Raw genomic sequence first — 13569 nt, 5'->3', positions numbered from 1 at the left:
GGCGTCCGCATATTTATCCAAGCGTGCCGGCAATAAAACACAGGCCTGGCCGCGCATATCCGGCTGTCCCGCGGCTGTTTCCCGCTACCGTATAATATTTCGCTTAGGAATCCGGTAAACGGTTCGAACGCGTATACCTACAAGATTGTACGTCTGATTTCACGTGAAAACGGAAGTGGAAAATAATTCGATAAGAACCTCGACGCTAATATCCGATAGGATCCGTCGAGAAACTTTGAAAAGCTGAAGGCTCGTTCGCTGATTCGTACGGTTCATCGGAAAATTATTCAATTTAATAACGAATTCATTCGATGACGCAGAGCAACGTTACGCGGAGAATTCTGATTCTCATTGAAATTTCAAATTTTCGTTTCGGGGAAGGGAATCGACGAAATTATGCATTTTGTCGAAATGAATAATTATATTTGGTTGGTGAAACGATGTACAGTGATTCGAAAAACGAAAGCACCATGTGCGAGTGCTAATAGATGGAATTGAAGAACAATTCATTTAACACGGATAGAAGAAGAAATATTGGGAAGGAAGTCCATTTTAGCAATAGGAAGCAAGTATCGTGTTCGAACAGAAACATAGCAGGAGGTACGGATCGATATCGAAAGAATTTCTAAGTTTTCTGCTTCGTCGGTCCAACGAGACCAAGTGCCAACATTGATCGTGGTTGCAAGTCCCCAGTGCCAGTGCTTTTCTGAACGAATTTTCAATATTTAGAGAGAAGCACGCCGGAAAGGAACGAGTTGGTAGCGAAATCACATAGTCCAAGTTCCCTCATCCCGATCCTCGGATTCCGGGATCGTTCTCATCGATTCCTCGAGTCGCAGTCTTGTCTGTATTTTACCTATCCACGGGAAAAGCGAAGGAAAAATCGTAAAGAATCGAACTAAGTTTCAACTTTCTAAATTTTCTCTCGTAACGGATGAAATCGTCGAGGCGACGCGTTTAATTCCCGTAAAGATGAGATTTGTCCCGAAGCTTCATTCGTGAAACGAGTTAAAAGGAAATCGTCAGGTATCGAGAGTCGAGTCGCAAATTTAATAATAGAAAAAGTTTCTAGTATTACAAATTTAACAAGAAACTCCCGAGTCGAACGGTCGGGGTCTGGTGCTTCGCTCGCTTTCTAAAGTTTCCCATCTTCCGTTGTTCGATTCCTAGCATTCGAGGATCCTTGCTATCTCAGCCAAAGGAATTCTATGGAGAAGTCGATATGTGAACGTCGGTTAGAGAAGCTAGAGAGTTTCGAACGACGAAACTTGATCCTACCTTCTCCAGTTTCGCTTCAGCCGATGAAATCGTTTAATTAATAGAATCTTATACTAGCTGTTAGCTCTTTGTCTGCGAACGATATTGATTCAAACGAAATGCCACGCTCTATTGGATCGAATGGATATTAGCTCTCGAACCACGATATCTAGTAATCAAGAAGATACGCTTAAAATTTTCATTCGGGAACCATATTTTATTCATATTTCCCTATAAAGGCTGACGAATAGTCTTCCAACTTTCCTCCTAACCCTTGTAATTACAAAGTAAATAAGGAGGAATTCAACTTATCCCCCGAATCCCTCCTTCAATCTAAAGCTTTCTTCTCACAGAAACAATCGCCAGTCATCGTTCTTCGCCGTTCCCGTACAAAAGGGAAGAACCATTTCGCGTCCATTTCTGTTTCACGCTATTCGTAGTCCTCGTGGCGGACAGAAGCGGACCAGAGTCACGGGCACGAAGGCGCGGAGAGAGAGACAAATAGTCAGGCAGGGAGAAAGCAAGCTATCGCGGGTACGGTAATCCCAGGCGTGTTTTCTGGGTCGGTTGCACCCAGGATTGCGGTAGCCTGGGTGCATTGTCTCCGCGAAATACGGCCGCGGAAGAAACGAAAATTATGCCCATCCCCGTCCTCCGTTGCGAAATGCTTTATTTCCTGTGCCGGCTGGTGTTTCCTCTTTCACGCGCTCCTCCTCTTTCCGTCCAAGCGACCGCACAGAGTGGCGACGAGGTCATTTGCCTTTACGTGCAGTCATAAAGGTCCCAGACGTAACGTTGCCTCGTTCGCCAGAAGAGATCTCTCCGTCTCTCTCTCTCTCTCCTCTCTTCTCTTCTCTTCAAAAACAGAACACCGAGAGACGTTAGAACCAGGATGGAACAACGAAACGACCACACAGTCACCGACAAGACAAACAAGAAGAGTTAACAGGAGAAAGGACACCGTTTTCATGAAACAACCCAGTCTCGTTTCGAACGAGTTAAGACGTTGAATGATGGACGTCCACGAAGAAGCTAGAGAACGACGACGGAGTAGGAATTAGGGGATAAAACACGCGAGTAGTCGCGTGCCACTAGCTACGCCCGACGCTTTCCAACCCCATTTTGCTGCAGAACCTCCTTCTTCGCACCCTTATCCCGAATGACTGGGCTTTTTTCTTCGTTCACCTTGTTCCAGGATGTCGAACCGAAGGTATCCCAGCGGCAACTTGGCAATCGAGTCGAGTCAGAATCGATCAATAGAGACTACGAGTCCGTGGTAACGGGATTACCAGGGAAATTTAAGAATTAAGCGTGATTCCGTTCGGTATCGAGCTACGCCGACGCTCGTCAGGTTGAATTACGACCGGTAATACCCCCAGCGGACGTTCAAACTATTCCTCCGGTTGAAAATCGAATTTTTAGCGAGCCGGTGAAGTATCGAGGGTAATAATTAAAACTGCAAACTCTTGTTCACGACCAGACGCGTCCCGGTATAATGGAAATGTGGCGAGCAGGGACGAGGAAGGATCGATGAGGAACGGAACTATCGTGTACTCGAGCGAAATGTTATGTATAATACATACGTTGTAACTCTAAGCGAGGAATAAGTGATCAGAAAATTTTTCCAATAAAAAATAATTCGTGCAAAATTCCATTCGTAATTTTTATTCAAATAAAATTACCATGAATAATGCTTCCCCGTCCTTTCAATTTCCATTCGATCGCCAATATATAATTTTATTTAATATTCTAAATTCTTCTATACTTTTATTATCAAATGAAATTTATAGAATCCCCTAATATGTACATTCCCTCTGGGATTGGAAAGGAAGATGGAATTATCAGCTATTAAAACGAACCAGCGAACAGTTCGAGCATGGGAATCGTTTCTGTTAATTATCATTAACAGAACGTGCAGATCGCAGAAACGCGCGAGTTGAACCAACGATTAGGAATCTGTAATCTGCACGAATGTCGGGGTCGAAAAGTGATTTAGGATAGGAAATCGAGAATTCCAGGCTTACTTGCATAATTAAGCACAGATATCGTGGTGCAATTGATCGGAAGCTTCGCATTATGCAACATTATGCGGGACCACGATAACCGTACAAGTCAGTGTATACTGATTAGCGCATCCTAACCCAGATTTTAGCCTAATACAAATTAGAAGTACCAGTTTCTATCCTGCGTATCGTCGACTTGCTATAAGAGTAACACATCTTGAAAATCAATTTCATGGGAGATTTTATCTCAGTTTTGTTGCAAGAGTACTGGGATTTGCAGGGAGTCGGACAAATGTTCGGCCTGTTCCACTTGATGCATTAAGTGACTGTTTTCGTTATAATCGGATTTACCAATATCGGATTACAGGCTTCGATTCACGTCGAAGAATTCACGAAAGACTAGCCAAGAGGGACAGAAATCTGCTACCGTGAAAAGAATTTTTATAAATGGATAAAATATCGAAGATTTCAAGTCTGAAAGCTTTATAATCTGCTCGATTATTGAATATAACTCTGGCAAATATTGAAACGGTATATCACTATGAAAACATCAGATTACTTTATAAATAAATCTTTAATATTATCTTTTCCATCCCAGTATAATAATTTCTGTATAAAAATATGAAATATAAATCTTCGGAAAGAAGATAAAAGCGATCATGAAATCTCAGGTCAAGTATCAAGGAGACAGTTTCTTTTCATCAGACACATCCACCCTAAAACACAGCGGAGAAACGTAACACCCTCGAAAGGGAGAAGAAAACCAGGGACAAGATTATGAACGCTTATTGTATTTGTCCCAACAGAGACTCTTTATCTAATTCCGTTCAACATCCTCCCTTGATGGACGCACAAACAGCCGGCCCCTTTCAATTCGAAGCCGACACGGTCATGATACACGCTCGTCAACGTTTATCCAGCCCTTGAAAAACAGCCGAAAATATTGTCGTCACGGTCGCGCGAGGGACGAAATCTTTTCGGTCGGTCCCGTTGGTCGTTTCCCCGACGAAAAGCTCGAAAATGGGAAAGGAACGACGACTCCTCGTGTCGTCGACGAAATAAGATACTTCGTGAAAGTAATTTCCCCGGGAAAAGTAAGTTTTCGCCGAGTAATAGGTTCCGCGCTTGCCGCCGTGGTTCCACGATCGTCGTTGCTCCACGTATTCGAGGAAGGAAGCTTCAACTCGAGAAGCTTTTGGCTGCTACTGCCAGAAGAGTGGAGATTCTACCCTGACTCCAGGCTAGAGGTCAAAGTGTAACTTTAATCGTCCTTGCTTCCACCCTTCTGCACCCCGATTTTCACCGCTTTTTCCCAGACGCCAGCACCCTTCGTGATTTTTTTCCCCGGTCAAGGAAAAACGCGGAGATTCGAAAAGTTCCACAACGTTTTTGCTTTCTCGAGTTTCCCTTGATTTACGAAGAATCCTCTGGTTTCAAAGTATTCATGGTTGCTTGATTAATCGTTAGTAACAACGTGTTGCATGTTGAATTCGAACGACAAAGATGTGCTTCGTGTTCGGCACTGATGTTTACCTCTGAATTTAATATAACGTTCAGAGCCGATCTAAGTGATGTGGCTTCGTACCATTGACCTGATTATGAGTGACCATTATTGATTACTGTTTGACCAGGCCGGGCCATTAATTACTGTCTGACCGTGGCTGATAATGCTTGATTGTGTGCTAAACCTGACAGCTTGGCTACGTCGGAATATTCATCCTGCACGGAACAGACGCAATCTCTCCTAAATCCTGTATCGTTATTTTGATTCAATTGATCTACGCATCGCCCTGGCATCGTTACGATTGATGGCATTTAATCGAGCTGCTGTTAAATTGTCACCCTTCGACAGCTGAATTCTTCATTTTACGTTATTTTTTTTTCAAGAAATATCGTTGTTGATCAAAAACTCAATCTACTAATTTAATTTGCATATCAGACAGTAATATACATTTTCGAAGGTGTGTGTATATACACATTCCCTAAGTGACTATCCACTTTTTGAGGGCGTGTACAGAGATATATACACCCTTCGTCGCGAGAGGGTCAAGTTTAATCGTACCGATCAAACCTTCACCCTTCTATTACGACTCCTGCTGCGTGACAATCTCGAATCGATCGCAAAGTCCTGATAAATAATTCATTTATTAATTACTTCGACGCGGTCAGAAGATAACTATATCCCATACTAATTGAATACCAATTCATAAAATAAAGATAAAATCAACCTCGACCTACAGAACTCATCCTTTACATGAAAATTAATTAGCAGACTGTTGCGTTGTATCCTCTTTGATACCATATCACTTTTTTTAAAACTAATTTACGAGTTAGGTGCTTAAGCTTAAATACACATCGTTTACAATGAAACAATCAACCCCCATCGTAGAGATTAACAACGATCAACGGACCGCTGTACAAGTACAGTTAGTTTTCCTATTCTCATGGGTAAAAATGCTGGTGGCGTCCCCGCGTTTAAACTCGTACAAAGGGTGTAGAAGGAGTTTTTTCGCGTTGCAGAGCAATATGTCATCCTAGACTGCACAATGCCGCGAAACGTGTCCGGGACACGTAACAACATGCACCGCGAGCCGTACAAACCGTTGAGTCATTCTCTCTGTATGTGCCGTATCTACAGTTCATGATAACAGTCGAGCGCACGAGGTATCTAGATGAGGTCGAGGGTGCGCAATGACGAAGGGAGAGAGCTATCGTGGATTTTTACACGGTGTAACCCCGGCTGGCTGGATATACTTTTTCCCGCGCTCTGTAATTACAAGTCTATCGTTGGTCGCATCTGGACGTGGCCGATAACGTCTCGCGTCTCCGTTTGCGCGTCCCTTTTTCGATATATACACACACGGTGCGCGCGTATATTGCAAGGTATCACGTGAGAAATATGGCTCGACCTCGAGGGTTGGATCGTTTTCGTTCGTGTTCTCGGTGGAAAAGCCGGTAAGAAGGGTTAAGTTTCAATTCGATTGGAAGGGAAGAACGGTGGTCGAGTTTGCTAGCGGGACACCGACATCGCGAGGAAAACGCTGGCGACGATTTAAATTGGCGGTCTCGTCCCGGGGGCTCTCATAGACTCCTGATTAGATATTCCAATCGGAATACCTGACGAGAATACTCACTTTTAGTGGATTCTCAATGTACTTAGCTCGACACCCGGGACCTATTCCCTCTAATTGGACCCGTCATCGTAATTACGACACCCCTCGACCCTTATTGTAAAGATCGACCTTCGGAAAGGCTGGCATCGAATTTCCTGTTTCAGCTAATCATGATTGTAATGATTACAATCATTCAAACATGATTGCAATCGTAACAAAGTATGTTCTTACATCATCAAGATGTAAGAATAAAAATGAATAAAAATGAGAAAATTCGTCTTTGAAATAATTGAAAAAAGTATTAAAATATTGAACTGAAATCCTCCACAAAACTTTGTAAGTGTTTGTTTTATATTTAATTTCCATTTACAAATAAATTTATGAGATAGCAATAATTGCACAGACATGCACTGATTTGTTAGTAAATATATTAATCTTTCTTTGTCATTGTAAGGAAAAAAGAGAAAAGAAGAATCGCTGAAAATTGCACAATTAATAAATACGATGCAATTTCATTAGCATACTTTCCCTGCAAACAAAGAATGATGCATAAACAATTTCTCCTGTGTTCTCCATGGATGGTCGAAAAAAATAATCAACAGCGCATACACCTCGAGCGTCAGACAGGCTATTATAGATATTAAAGGCGCCATGTCGGACAATAAGTGGCCCATTATCCGGCCGATGCACTTTTTGGCAAAAGTTCCTTTCATTATCGGGCTACGTAATTGGCGCATCCGGAATTTCGGTTGCACCGGGTGACTCAGCAAACCGGCTGACTCATTCCTGACTCGTTGGCTGTCTGCATCTTAACGAGCAGGATACGCGTTAAGATCAAATAAAGAACTTCCGGTCGGCAGAGAATCAAGAAACGTTGGACGGAGCTGAATTTTCAGAATTTTTATCGACCTACTCGAATCCCGGCTTGCTTAATGAATATTCCGTCCTGTTAGCCGGCAAATTATTGGAATCCAACCGAAATCGTCTTCAATGGGAATATGATAATTAAGAGTGGCTTTCGAAGAAGCATGCTAATCGTTGGAATCGAGAAGAAAAAAAAAAACAGAGAGAAAGAGACGAAACTTCAGCAAGGATATCCTGAAATTTCACCGTGCACGTACCACTTTAATGGTTTTGCTCCTTTTTGCCAAGATTTTCGCTGCGTTCACGGTTCACGGATTGAAAGATCGTACGATCGTGATTCGCGATCCGACGCGGATCCTTTGCAGAAAACGTAAAGACCTGGGAGACAGAGCTTCCGAAAATCTCAGGTTTCGAGCAGGTATAATTCTCTGGTTGGGTTAGGTTACCCTAACCTGTCTAGCCGTTTCTACGTTACGAGGCAATAAACCTCCATCTTGGGATTCATGCCAGACATCTTTGAGATTAAGCTCGTCCAGAGCCCGTTATATCCTACGACTCCTACCGATCCTACATTCGATACTTGATTATATAAATGTTCGGTATTGTTCGCTCAAAGTACCATTGAAATGATATAACTCGAATCTCTGATTGCTAATTAGACTTCTAATTAAATTCACAAACTTTATTGCAGAGAAATTAAGAAACGACAAATGAATAAGTAAAATTAACGAAGCTGTTTACTTTTCTTCCTAAGCATCGCTCAATTAACTTTCTCCTCTAATAAGAATGACTGTCAGAGATTTCTGCAGACTTTCTAGCCGGCCTGTCAGACCTCGGGGAAAAAAACACAAAACGAAGTTTCTGAAAGCGTGTGCCGCTATCGTCGACGTACTTATTAAGACTTATTACAGTTCTCACGCGGCGAGCCAGCTACAGCCTCCTTTTCTCGACGAGAAAAGCTCCTTGCCGTTGCCACGCAGTACTCGCGGCGCAGAGGCCGCTTAATTGTTATAAATTGCTCCATCGGTTCGCGAAATGATTTACCGGTTCGCCCCGCATAAATTGCAACAAAGACTTTCGTTAAGAGAGTGATTTACGGCTTCGCAACATCCTTCCATGGTTCATACTCGACAAGCATCCTTCTTCTTCTCTTCTCTCGATATCCCGTTCTCGCGCAGCTTTCCCGAGAATTATTATTCAATTTAATTCCCCGTGAACACGAGCCTGAATATTTATTCCGTTCCAAGACGGCCTCCATTTATATTCCCTCGGTCTGCGGTACTTTGTAACGCCCCATGGAACACGTGTCACTCGTCGATGCAAGAAATCGATTAAACCAGATGAAGTATTAGGAAATAGTATAGAATGAAATACCCTTTTTCCATTAAGACTAAACGTTAGAGTATTTTAAATTTGTAAATATAGATTTTTTAAATTTTTGATGCAAGGATAGCAATCCTTAGCGCATCTATTTCACAATCCAATGTCCAGTCCATTCCTCGATCGCTCACCACCCACCTCCTGTCCACTTCTAATTCCTCGAAATTTCAGCAAGGATAATAAAATTGATCCAGACATCGGACAGACAATATTACAAAGGCGTGGTCGGGAAAAAGGCCACGGACATAATAAAAGAGAAAGTTCGGTATTCTAGTTACACGTGAAAGTGTCTAGCGAGAATAGTGAGCAGATTTATCGGCGCGAAACGAGCCAACCGGCTAATGGAAATGTAAATCGGTCTTAAAGAGGACTCTCTCTCGTTTGTATCGTAGGCGGTGGTAAAGAAACGAAGAAAGTTTCTCTGGCGTGTGTGAACCGGCGAACCGGCGAATCAGAAACGGCAAATAAATGTAGAGACGACGGAAGGTCGACGAAAAGAACGTTGCACCAAGGGGTGGTGGCGTTTGGGGGGGGGGGGGGGGGGGGGGGTTGTGCACTCGTTACACCATCGTCTCACTCGAATGGCTTTTCGAGGAGGGGTATGAAAATGCCCACCGTCTGTGTGAGATCGCGCAGACTGCGCTTTGAGCTCGCACACTCGGCCGTGCGTGTATAAATACTTCGAAAAGCACGGCTCAGGCTACTGTTAAAGCGCCGCGCCGGCTCTGCTCAAAAGACGCGAACGGGTACGAGCCTGTTACCGATAAAACATCCATGTATATTGCTTCGTTGCGACTGCGAGCTTCAATCTAATAAACATTCTGTACAGACGGTACAATAAATGCGATGCAGGGGTGAATGAACAACTTCAATGTACATTCCGAGGAGGATCGAGAAAATTATTTAGTGGTTTGGTAATAGAAGCATACACTGGAAACAAAAATAATAAATTCCATTGATATAATGGTACTGAACGCAAAAATTCTAAGTTCCATTCGAGATAAAGAAAACAGAGTCTAAGATTCTTGGTATCTATGAAAGACGCTGAAGAGCGAGAAAAAATTTTCTAATTTCACTATTCCGCCATAAGAATATGAAATTTAAAAATAAGAAATTGTATCTCCGTAATTTCGCAGCTTTAATAACGTTTTAACAAAGTGAATCACTTCTTCAATAGGAAACGAAGCGAGTTTGTTTCATTCTCTATTCCCTTTGTAGAGCTCTTTGTAAGTAGAACTGCTAGTTTATAGAAAGACACACGAACAAGTGTCACGTATTGATCTTTGAACCATCTCACTCTGAGAAATTATTTCATACTATTGACTCGCTTTTCTACGAAAAATCTACAAACTACCCCCTGTATTTTTAGAACGATTTCTTTATTCGGAATTATAGGTCAATTTCATCGATTCGATTTCACTGTATTCCAATGCCATTCTACTATTTTTTTAGCATCATAATATTATATGAAATAATATGTAAAATTAAGTTTAAATCATCGTTATTACAGAAACAAAATACAAGAAATTTATAGAGCATTATTTGCAACACACTTCAACGGAGGGTTAAAACATTTCAAGATAGAACGAGAGCAATAATGGTAACAGAATCTCAACTGAAGAAAGTCACTCGTTTGCCGAATGCTCGGTTCGATGGTGTCACGAAAGGACTCACAGGGTGCTCAAATGGCACGTCATCGATTCGGCTGGCATCGTTTCCGGCAAGTGACACTCCCCGTCGGTCGTTAGGACGAATTTATTCGCAGCACCCTCGAATTCTTTTATATTAACGAACTCGATTGGAAAGACGACAATATAGAAACGGAACGAGGATAATAAAAACTCACCGAAATCTTGAATTCATTAAACGTGGCCCGGTGCCAGTTGTTCATAGCTCTTTGCTGGTACCACTTAAACTGTTCATAATTCGCAATTAAAGAACTCTCGATGAAGCTCATCTATGATTCAAGCTTCTAGTGTTTAAAATCATAATTACATATTTTAGAAAATAAATAAAATATAATATCGACTAAGTAATTTTCAGTTCTCCTTAAACAAATGCAACAATTCATATTACTAGATATAATATTGATCATTGTTCCGATATTTCATCTCCAACAACGAAGAAACGAAACTTTTCGAATCTCGAGTTAACAGAGAGCATCGAGGAGAGGGTATGCGATAAAGATGGGGAGATAAACCAATCGAAACTATTTTCACAACTTTCCGCGCATCCGAGGGTAACTTTTGCTTTCTCGATTCCCAAACGTGAAATTCTACAGTCGATGAATTAAATTAGAAAAACAAGGAACAGATGAAATTGTAAGTAGAACCATTGAATCTCTGACCTCATCGATAACAATAAGAGAACAACGAGGATCTTTGTTATTTCTCCTTACGCTATTTGTTTTCCACGAATACTTTGCTCGAGTTTCACAGTTCGTCGATTTCCCAGCCGCGAAATTATCTTGGATAACGAGCCAACTCAGCTCCGCGTGAACTTCGAAAGCGTTCGTCCGGAATAAAGTAACAACTGCAGCTGATCTGATAAGTTATTACTCGAACCGGACAATACTGTCCCTATTTATCTGAAACGGTGAACGCAGATGCTTGCGGTGAAGGAGTTGCAAATTATCGCACATATATGGAATTGCTTCTATTGATTATAGAAATATTCGTAGCTGGTGGTGGATCAAAGGGAAAAAATAGAAAAATATGGAAAGTATCGAAAGGTACAAGAGAATGTGTAATATGAAAAAGTGTATTTATCAAGGGAAGCCCGAAATAACGATTGGGGTTGAGTTGGAAAATTTCATGGTACGCAGTGAATCTGCCATTAAGGTGTTTTCGCTTGCAGCGATATACCGATCGTATAAATTTCAGATTGATCGATGGAACCTTTTGTTTAATCAGATATTCGTGGATCTATCGTTTCGTCGTTGATAAACGATCCTGTTCGTCGACGTAACTATTGCAATACGCGGTATCAACGGCTGAATACGAATTCGTTGTTTGAACGATACACGAATTTCGATTTTGATTTAGGTGACGTGAAAAGTAATTTGGGTCAGTCGATGCGATAATTGAGATATAAATGGTTCGAAATGAAATACCGAGGAAACTGTAATTGAAGAATAGGTACCTTCATCCGAACAAATCGATTTACAGTGATTTTGTTAATCGATCTTCTCTATTAAATTAGTTTTATTTAATTTTCCGTTGTTATCATCGAAGAAAAACCTAAACTCTTCTCTGGTAATAAGGGATGATCCAATACGAACTGCAGGATTTATTTAAAGAAACAATTTCTCCAGTTCCTTTTAAATCAGCCTCTAGCAACAGAACTAATAATGTTCCATAAAAAAGATCACGCAGGGCAATTAGGGTTCGAAGCAACCCTTCTTTCTCGTTAAGATTAAACATTCCATTAAATAACGAAAGGGAGGAAAGTCTGTAATGCGGTAATTAATAAATGTTCGGTGGGGGGATGTAATCGTTTCTGGTTTCCGGGGGATGGTCCACGAGGACGGATTAATACGATGAGGAATCTCAATCAAGCAAAGGCAGCACTGCCAGCAAAGTTTCTTCGATCTCGTCCACTTATTCATGCCCGGAGCAAGAGAAAACTTAGGAAAGCAGAGCGTGATCTCGACGGAGGTAAAAGAAGGGCGAGGAATTGGATATCCGAGGACGAAGCGGCTGATTAATTCAACGACATTGTTCGAAATAAATATTTGTTTCCATGTAATTGCGTTCATTCATCGTCATGATACAAGAGACGGTAAACCATACAACATTCTATGAATAAACTAAAACTGGCGCGAGTGCTTCTTTTCAGAAAACAAACGGGAGAAAAAGAATATTGAACGAAGGGTGGAAAAATATTATTCGATACGAGCGCAAAAAATTATGAAATAAATCAACACCAATTGCCAACGAATAGAATTTCAATTCCTCGATATTTGATCAAAAATTGCAAACCCTATTCTTTGCTATTTTTTGTTGAAGATCGATGGATTATTCCCAGTATGAAATAATATTTAAATGTACGATACCCGTAACGAGCGAAGAAAATGAAGAATAAAAAGGCGAAGAAACAAAGAAGACACGGAAAAAGATGGGAAACGGGCGAGAATTGAGAACTGGTGGCGAAGTTGGCAAAAGCGTCGTTCGTCCCTTGTGATTTTACGAAGCGTAGCAAGGGGCAGTTGCTCCTCTATATCCAAAGGTATAAAACCCATCGTTTCGCTACCATTCTGTTCGCACACCTCTTCCCATCTTCCTTCTTTTTCCACTTTCCTTCATTCTACAGGTTCGTTCTTGCCTGACAAACTTATGTCTGCAATGGCTACTCCATAAATAAATTCCCAAGCTGCTCCGTAGAGGCAGCGGAACCTTGGGGATATAAGGAGAAGAAATTGAGAAAAATCGCGGTGTGTATCGTAGCGTATCGATAAAGTAATTACTACGGGCGGAGCTTTCATTAGCAGGCTGCCGATATCGGTAACTCGTTCTTAAAGGAAAACTGGGACGTCCACGTGGCAATGGCTCGCCTTATAATCAATATCATTCACCGAGAGAACGTTATCCAATGTTTTTGCACGAATTAACAAAACCTAGATTTTTCTACAAATAGACTTCTCATTTTTTAAATAAACTTTGGAAAACTGAGCGAACCAAGATTAACCCGGTTCCGGCGTTCAAAGGTTAAACACGCGTTGATGGTTAATATATGTATCAATCATGAGATCACACAGGATGTTCCGTGAATTTAGCGGCCATCGAAGCCGAGCTTATTAGAGCAGCCATAATATTTGAGCAATTTTCGAAGAGCGAGTAGCTCACGAGTTTCAGCAAGCAAGTTTGAAGCAGCAAACTCAAGCGGGCCGGCGTGGCGCGCCGGTCGAGAATTATGCAAGTTTCTAACCCCAGATTAGGGATTCGCGATGTATC

At 41.6% G+C, this 13569-nt stretch overlaps 1 protein-coding gene across 4 annotated transcripts in view; it reads right to left on the bottom strand.

Annotated features, from left to right (window-relative positions):
* Ddr (discoidin domain-containing receptor 2) overlaps positions 1–13569 on the bottom strand; it is a 191881-nt gene that overhangs the window by 151529 nt on the left and 26783 nt on the right. The gene's annotated exons all lie outside the window — the stretch shown is intronic.

Source organism: Osmia lignaria, chromosome 9 (genome assembly GCF_051020975.1).
Source record: "Osmia lignaria lignaria isolate PbOS001 chromosome 9, iyOsmLign1, whole genome shotgun sequence".
Lineage (NCBI taxonomy): Eukaryota > Metazoa > Arthropoda > Insecta > Hymenoptera > Megachilidae > Osmia > Osmia lignaria.
Note: the sequence above shows the minus strand (reverse complement) of the source record. Positions and strands in the feature narration are given on the sequence as shown.